This window comes from Pteronotus mesoamericanus, unplaced genomic scaffold (genome assembly GCF_021234165.1).
Source record: "Pteronotus mesoamericanus isolate MK-2021 breed Mesoamerican mustached bat unplaced genomic scaffold, CSHL_Meso_final contig_181, whole genome shotgun sequence".
NCBI lineage: Eukaryota > Metazoa > Chordata > Mammalia > Chiroptera > Mormoopidae > Pteronotus > Pteronotus mesoamericanus.
Genome location: NW_026555077.1, coordinates 5,747,330 through 5,756,737, shown reverse-complemented (window position 1 = coordinate 5,756,737; position 9,408 = coordinate 5,747,330).

Below are 9,408 nucleotides of genomic sequence, written 5' to 3'. Positions count from 1 at the left end.
AGTAGTTCTTCACTGCAGTGGGAAGTCCCAGAGAGACTTTTCCAAAGGGGAGCTGTGGTGTGTTCAGCAGGAACCCTGCACATACAGCTGCCCTGCCAACAAGAAGGGAGGTTTGTGGGCACAATTTACTTCCACTCAGTACAGCTGGGCAGATTGAAGGGGTGAAGAGCAAGGGGTTTTCTTGGCCCCAGCCCAGCAGTGGTGCAGAGTGGAGAAGGAGAACTGCAGGGCGCTGTGAGGACAGTGGGCTGGAAACTGGGCACCTGAGATTATTTGAGGCCAGACTGGGTCCCTTTCCATGGCAGAGCCTCTGGGAAGGGAAATTTGAGCCCAACCCCAACGTCCTGCAAGAGCAGAGGCAGGGTAGGGGGAGATCTGCAAAACTGACTGGGCAGGCTACACAACTCTGCAGGGGACATTTCTGGAATAGTAAGACAGCAAGACATATGCCTAAAAGGGCCCATTTGAACTCCTCACAGGGAGGCAAAGTACCCTGGGTTCTAGGGCCCTATTTCACTGAGGTCATCAAAGGAGGACATTCAGAAAGTGTGCCCCAAGGGAGATTAAGGGTGCCATCCAGCCTCAGCTTGCACACAGAGCTGCTGTCTATACCAAGGGGGAGAGAGCTGACATTCTTAAACAGATCGTCCAGCCCCGCTGAAATGGACAGCTATTTAATCAGAAACTATACAATATTAGAAATAAATTGGGACCAACTAAGATGGGAGAGGGGGCACACATCCACAGTATTTCCAGGATACTAAATAGTGCCTTTCAAGGGACACACAGAGCCTCTACTCTCCTGAGCACAACAGATGCTCCCTCTAGAAACAGGGTAAGGAGATACAGGCACTGATGCCAGAAACTGGACAACCCACGTGAACCCTGAGCTGTTAAAAAAAAAAAACAGAAATGGGAGGGGCAAGATGGAGAGGTAATGAATGGAAGTCACACTGACCTCCTCCCAGGACCAATCTGGAATTACAGTGAAATTGTGGAGTAATCACCAGGCACAAACAACTGAACAATAGTGAGAAAGAAGCCTTATAACCTCGGACAGACAGAAGAATTGACTTTAGCACAACCTAACTGGTAAGGAGTGTAGTGGAGACTAAAGAAAGTGGGCTGGGTGCCGGTGGGTGGCAGCGCCAGAGGGATATTTAAATGGCCAATTGGATCCCCCTGAGAAGAGTGGAGTCTAAACCATAAGCAGGGATCCCCAGCTTATAATGCCATAGCCCAAAAAGTACACAATAACAGCCAGCTGCAAAAGTGGCATGGTTGCTCTCTGCCAGAGACAGGCCACTGGAGATGCAAAGAGTGATTTAAAGGGCCAATGCATAAATTTTTATTTGTAGCCACTTACCCTGTACTCCAGCGAAGCAAGGGCAGGGGCAGAATGGGCTAGACACAGCAGAGGAGAGACTGGGCTTGGAGGCTTTGAGGAGAGAACTGAGAGAGTAGCCAGGGGGATCCCAGTACTGACTTATCCCTCATACAGCAGCAGCCATCTTGCTCAGGCAGATCACTCCCCTGAGTGGCAGCAGCATGAGAAGAAACAATAGCCCCCACCTGGAGGGACTCTGCCCCTCCCTGTGGTGCCTAAGCCTGACTGCTGAGTGCAGACGGACTAGATTAACAGCTGAAGGAGACAGCCACAGACAGTAGATTCCTGAAAGTCTCGAACAGACTGCCTAAGGTCAGACAGGATCAACATCTGACATCATCAGAGGTAGATCCAGAAAGACAAAACAGCAGTAAATACTACATGCTACCAAGATGAAATCCACTGTGGTCTCCTCCATGATTTGTGATATTTTCTTTACTACATAGCTTTTTAACATTCATTTTTTGTCCATCAAGTTTGTGCATATTAAGTCACTAGATTTTATATTAGAGTTTATTTCTCCCCTTCCATATAATGGTCTTAATCTCTTTATAGCCTTATTAACCCTAGTTCATTTGCTCTTGATAGTGGGATTGTAGGAAAGAGTTATTTTTGTAGATGTGGATTTGCTTCCTGGACTTTGTGGTTTTGTTCTGGCAGCACCTGCACGAAAACACACAAGATGTGGTAGGCAGAGTGGCGCTCAGTCAACAAGATGGAGGCTAGGACCCACCAATGAATGGTCAAACAATAATCAAAATCCAATTACTTGCAGAGAGCCATCATAAACAGCATAAAAGACATCCAAAGAACAGCAAGTTCAGGAGATCAAGGAGACTGCACCGCTGAATCTCACAGGTCTCCTACCATAAAAGTTCACACCACAAAGTCAGGAAGTCAAGACAGGTTAGTTTAAGAAGCAGAAACAAAAAAAGAAGAATCTCACAAATAATGAGAAGAAAAAGAAACATCTCCCAATTGAAGGGAAAGGAAGAATCCCCAGAAAGAGAACTAAAGGAAATGGAGGCAAGTAAACTATCAGATATTGAGTTCAAAACAATGGTTCTAAGGAAGCTCAATGAACTCTGTGAGTTCAGAGAGAATTACCAAAAACTACAGGGAAACTATGAGGAACTTACTGCAAACTCTATCAGCATGAAAAAAGGACGTAGAAATTATCAACAAGCAGCAAAAGGAAATGAAGAATACAATTTCTGAATTGAAGAACACAGTAGAAGGAATAAAAAACAAGCTAGAGGAAGCAGATGATTGAATCAGCAAGCTGGGGTACAAGGTAGAAAAAAGTTCCCAGAAAGAGCAAGAAAATAAAAAAAGACTCAAAAAGAATGAAGAGGCATTTGGGGAAATGCAAGACAACCTGAAATGCAATAATATCCCTATAATAGGGATACCAGAAGGAGAAGAAGAGGAGCAAGTGATAGAGAAACTATTTGAAAAAGTAATGATGAAAAACTTCCATAATTGGAGGAGAGAAAAAGTCACACAAGTCCAGGAAGCACAGAGGATCCCATTCAAGAAAACCCCAAGGAGGCCTACTCCAAGACATATCATAATTAAAATGGCAAAATTCAAAGACAAAGAGAGAATCTTAAAGGCAGAAAGGGAGAAACAGGTAGTATCATACAAGGGAGCCCTGATAAGGCTAGCAGATGACTTCTCAACAGAAACAGTACAAGCCAGAAGGAAATGGCAAAAAATATTTCAGGTCATGAAAAGCAAAGACCTGCAACCAAGACTACTCTACCCAGCAAGGCTCTCAACTAAAATGGAAAGTGAAATAAGGAATTTCCCAGACAAAAGAAGGCTAAAAGAATACTCCTCCACCAAACCAGCACTGCAAGATATGCTAAAGGGATTGGTTTAAGAAGATGAAGAAAAAGAGTAAGAAAGAGAGGAACACAGGTACAAAGGGGAAAAAATGAATAAGTACCTATCAATAATAACTTTAAATGTAAATGGATTAAATTCTCCAGTCAAAAGACAGGATAGCTGCATGGATTAGAAAACATGACCCACACATATGCTGCCTACAAGAGACCTACCTCATAACAAAGGACTTACACTGACTGAAAGTAAAGGGATGGAAATAAATATTCCAAACAAATGGACAGGAAAAAATAAAGCCAAGGTAACGATATATACATCAGACAATATAGATTTCAAAACAAAGGCCATAAAATGAGACACAAAAGGAGACTTCATAATACTCAAGGGAAGAATCTATCAAGAAGACATAAACAGTGTAAACCTATTTGCACTAGACATAGGAGCACCCAAATATATAAGAAAAATCTTGGAGGACTTCTAGAAAGATATAGACAGAACACACTGATAGTAGGGGATTTTAACACCCCACTTCAAACAATGGATAAATCTTCCAAACAAAACATCAACAAGAATATTGTGGAACTGAATGACACATTAGATCAAATGGTCTTAACTGATATATAACCTTTCATCTCAAAGAAGCTAAATACATATTCTTTTCAAATGCACATGGAACATTTTCAAAAATAGACCACATGATAGGACACAAAGCAAGCTTCAACAGATTCAAGAAAATTGAAATCATAACAAGCATTTTCTCAGACCACAAAGGCTTGAAACTGGAAACCATCCTCAATAAAAAAGCTCAAAAACGTTCAAACTCATGGAGAATGAATACCATGCTATTAAACAGTGAATGGGTCAATAATGAGGTCAAAGAAGAAATAAAAACATTTCTGAAACAAATGAAAATGAATACACAACAGTCCAAAACTTATGAGACACAGCAAAGGCTACCCTGAGAGAGAAGTTCATTGCAATACAGGCCTACCTAGAAAAGATAGAAACATTTCAAATAAACAACGTAACCCTATATCTTCAAGAACTGGGGAAACAACAACAAAAAAATGCCAGAACAAGTAGAAGGAAGGAGATAATCAAGATCAGAGCAGAACTGAATGACATAGATGACTGAAAAAACAATTCACAAGACTGATAAATCCAGGAGATAGTTCTTTGAAAACATAAACAAAATTGACAAAATAGATTTCAAAACAAAGACTGTAAAAAGAGAAAGATCTCCCAACACCATTTACTGAAGATGCTATTTTTACTCCATTTTATGCTCCTTCCCCCTTTGTCAAATATTAACTGACTGTATTTACATGGCTTTATTTCTGGGCTCTCTATTCTGTTTCATTGGTCTATGTGTCTGTTCTTATGCCAGTAGCAGACTTTTGATTACAGTGGCCTTGTAATATAGTCTGATGTCAGGTATTATGAGTCCTCCCATTTTGTTCTTCTTTCTCAAAATTGCTGCAGCTATGCAGGGTAATTTATGGTTCCATATAAAGTTTTGAAATGTTCTATATCTGCAAAATATGTCATTGGTATTTTAAAAAGTATTGCATTGAATCTATAAACTGCTTTGGGTAGTATGGACATTTTGATGATGTTAATTTTTGTAAATTAAAAATTTACAGAAAGGAAATGTAAATTTCCTTCCTGGCATGAGCTGGCTATCATAGCATTTGGGGGAAAAACAAAGCATGCTTTGAAGAATTTACTTCTATGCCTGATTTCCCCTGGGAACCGCCAGATCCAATTAAGAGCTGTCTCCAGTATTATTTCAGGCCTGAGCCAGGCAGAGGGAGTGAGCCACCAAGAGATAAGGAGATTTCTTTGAGATAGAGTGAGGACGCTGGCCATATCTAAGCCAAGCTAGGGGTGCAAGTCTTTTTGCTCTTTCTCCATGTCCCCCAAGTTTTTTCCCTGATGTACATGGCTATGCCTGTCTTAGTTTCTCCCTTCCATTGAGAGATCTTACCCATCATTGACTACCACCCATCTCCCAGGGCCAAGCAGGGTGATATAAGGGAGGCAGGGGCTGTGCCAGAGGCACAGGTTTCATCTCCTCAGTGGCCTGTTTTCCCAAGGTCTCCTTGATTAGCTCCAGCCTTGGGGCCCTCTTGCCTGTTGATGGGGCTACAGTTCCTGAAACCAGACAGGACGTTTCCTAACACTCATGTCTCTATGATCAATTAATATTTGACAAAGGGGGCAGAAACATAAAATGGAGTAAAAATATCCTCTTCAAGTGGTGTTGGGAGATCTGGACAGTTACATGAAAAAAAAAATGAAATTTGACTACTTACTTATGCCATACACCTAAATAAACTCAAGATGAATAAAAGACTTAAATAAAGTCATGATACCATAAAAATTCTGGAGGAGATCATAAGCAGGAAAATTCCAGATATCCCATGCAGCAATATTTTCACCAATACTGCCTAGGGCAAAAGATATAAGGGAAAGAATAAACAAATGGGACTTCATCAAATTAAAAAGTTCTGCGTGGCTAAAGAAAGCATCAACAAAATGAAAAGGGAACCAGCTGTATGGGAAAACATATTTGTCAATGATACCTCAGACAAGGGTTTGATCTCCAAAATATTTAAAGAATTCACACAACTCCACACCAGGAAGGCAAACAATCCAATTAAAAAATAGGCAAAGGACCTGAACAGACACTTCTCCAAGGAAAACATACAGAGGGCCCAGAAACATATGAAAGGATGCTCAGCATCACTAGCCATCAGAGAGATGCAAATTAAAACCACAATGAGAAACCACTTCACACCCATCAGAATGCCCATCATTAACAAATCAACAATAACAAGTGCTGGTGAGGATGTGGGGAAAAGGGAACCTTATTGCAGTGTTGGTGGGAATGCAGACTGATGCAGCCACTGTGGAAAACAATGTGGAATTTCCTCAAAAAAATAAAAATGGGCCTGCCTTTTGACCCAGAAATTCTACTGCTGGGACTACACCCTAAGAATCCTGAAACACCAATTCAAAAGAATCTATGCACCCCTATGTTCATAGCAGCATTATTTATAATAGCTAAATGCTAGAAACAGCCTAAATGCCTATAAGTAAATGAGTAGATCAAAAAACTGTAACATGTTTACACAATGGAATACTACACAGCAGAAAGAAAGAAGAGCTCCTACCCTTTGTGACAACGTGTATGGGACTGGAAGGTATTATGCTAAGTGAAATAAGACAGGTGGTGAAAGACAAATATCATATGATCTCACCTCTAGGTGAAACCTAATCAACAAAATCAACAAATGAGCAAAATAGAACCAGAGACATGGAAATAAAGAACAAACCCACAGTGAGCAGAGGGGACAGTAGAGGGAAACAACAGGAGAAAGAAGGGGAGGGGTCAAGTCAAGGAACACGTATAAGGGACCCATGGACTTGGACAACAGGGTGGGGATTGACTGTGGGCGGGGGGAGCAGCGGAGAGCAACGGGGAAAAAGTGGGACAACTATAATTAAACAACAATAAAAACATTTTTAAAACATCAACAGTAATATCAGTTTGAAATATTTTAAGCAGGTTTGGGGTATTACTCATTTAGCTAAAAAAATGGATGTTATAACATGTTTATTATTTACCAAACACTTTAAGTGCATCTTATTTATTCACTTTAATAAACTTAGGAGAAAGGTATTAATTTTACTGTCAGTTTTCAGATGAACAAACAGAATATCAGAGGTAAATTATTTGTCAAAGATCATTCCGCTCTTGACTTACAGAGCCAAGATTTGAACTATAAATGTTAAAACAGAGGGGAGAGGGGTTTTGCAAGTACAATACATTTGTCAAAACTGATCATATTATACAGTTTCAACATCTGCAATTTAATATCTCAATTATACCTTACTTCAGTAGTTAAAAAATAAGTCCACAGTTTCCAAACAACATATTACCCTGTTTTCCCCATGTTGTGAGGAAGTTTTTAATACCATTAAACTGTCTGATCACAGTTTAAGTACAATTACCTTCATAAATATATTTAAATAATGTGTTTTATTGATATGAAAATAAAAGTAAGAAAGTAACAGCTAAGAGACTACTAACCTTCCATTGGAATAGAAGCTCCTTCCTAAAAGTCATTAATTATCTGTTAACTCCAATGTCTCTAGCTATGCAAGATAAACATCCTGTGTTGCAGACAATGGTTCTTTCATTCATTTTTTTTTTCTTTGCAATAAAATCCAATACCTTCTATGTGCCACCACTGTTCTGGAGACTAGCAATAAAGCAATAAACAAGACAGATGAAGTTCCCGACCTCATGAAGCTGTATTCTTCTCTGGAAGTCAGGCAGTCAACACAAATATCATCTAGAGAAAAGTTCTATGGGTTAGCCAAAAATTTTGTTTAGTTTATTCCATAAAATAAGACATTTTTCATTTTCACCAATAACTTTATTGATTTGGCTATGTTGAGTACATCGGCTATCTCTTCTGTGGTATAACGTTGCTTGTTCTCCATTAATGTCTCGATTTGATCACTATCATTTTCAACCGGTCTACCCGATTGTGGAGTACCATCCAGTGAAAAATATCCAGCACGAAACTTTACAAACCACTTTTGACACTTCCAATCAGTCACAGCACCTTTTCCATGCACTGCATAAATTTTTTCTTTTTTTTTTGCATTTTGGTTGCATTTTTACCTTTCTTGAAATAATAAAGTATAATATGCTTAAAATGTTGCTTATTTCCTTCCATATTTGATATTAAAATGGCTACACAAAAAATCACCAGTTTTGATGTTTTTTTAATGCATGTTGACATGACAGCTGTCACAATACAGTCTAACAAAATTGCTTTGAATGAAGTTAAAGACAACTAAGTGCTAATAGAACCATTGTACAGGAGGGGGAAAAAACACAAACTTTTTGGCCAAGCCAATAAATAAGAATAAGAGGAAAAGGGGTGATGGGGAGAGGTGTGGGCCACTTTAAATCACACGATCAGGGAAGGTCTGTCTAACAGTATGACATTCGAAAAGAGACCTTAATGGAGTGAGAGAGAACATCACAAAAATATCTAAGGGAAGAGCATTGTAGGCAGAGATGGGCAAGTACAAACAACTTTGGATGGCAGTTTGTTGCAGTAAGAACATCAATATGGCTAGAGCAGGTTTGGAGGAAAATGCAGTAAGTGATCACTCTGGTAAGGGAAAGAGTATAAGAAAGCTAGAAGGCTATTGCAATATCAGGTGATAGATTAACATCATGTAGACCAAAGTGAGTAGTGGAAGCAGTGAAATGTGGTCATATTTAGGACATCTTGAAGCAGCCCAAGTATCCATCAGTAGATGAGTGGATAAAACAACTATGGGACATTTACACAGTGGAATACTACTTGGCCATAAAAAATAAGAAAGTTTTACCCTTTGTGACAGTATGGATGGGCCTGGAGAGCATTATGCTAAGTGAAATAAGCCAGTCAGAGAAAGACAAATATATGATTTCACTCATACATGGAATCTAACAAACTGAACAAGGAAAATAGAAACAGAGTCATATATAGAAAGTAGGCTGACAGCTAAGGGTGGGGGGAGGAGATTAGGGGGGTGGAGGGACTGAGCAAAAAGGAAAAGAACTCATGGACATGGACAGCAGTGTGGTGATTGCTGGGGATGAAGGTATAAGGGGACTAAATGGTAATGGGAAAAATACAGTAAAAAATAAAAATAAGTAAAACCTTAGACTTTTATGAAATTAAAAAAGGATAAATAAAAGTCAGGAGTGCTTATTGATGGACTACATATGGGGTTGGGGGGTCAGGGATAAAGGAAAAGAGAGGATTTAGTATGATCCCAAGGATTTTTGGTTTGAGCACGGGGTAAATGGTGGAGCTATTTATTGAAATAAATATACTAAAGAAGATTTCTTAAGGGAAAACCAAGTATTTTGTCTCCCTTGAAATCTTTAAGTGCATACATAATACAGGTAGTTGAGTATATGAGATCAGAAACCAGGATAAAGATTGGAGATTAAATTTGACAGTTATCAACATCTAAATATATTTAAAGCTAAGAGTGAATTTCAATTACTAAGAGCAGTCCTGTGGACCACACCCTACACCGCCCCACAACATTTATGTAGTAATTATTAAAGTTGTCTAGCCAAGAAGCTAAGAGGG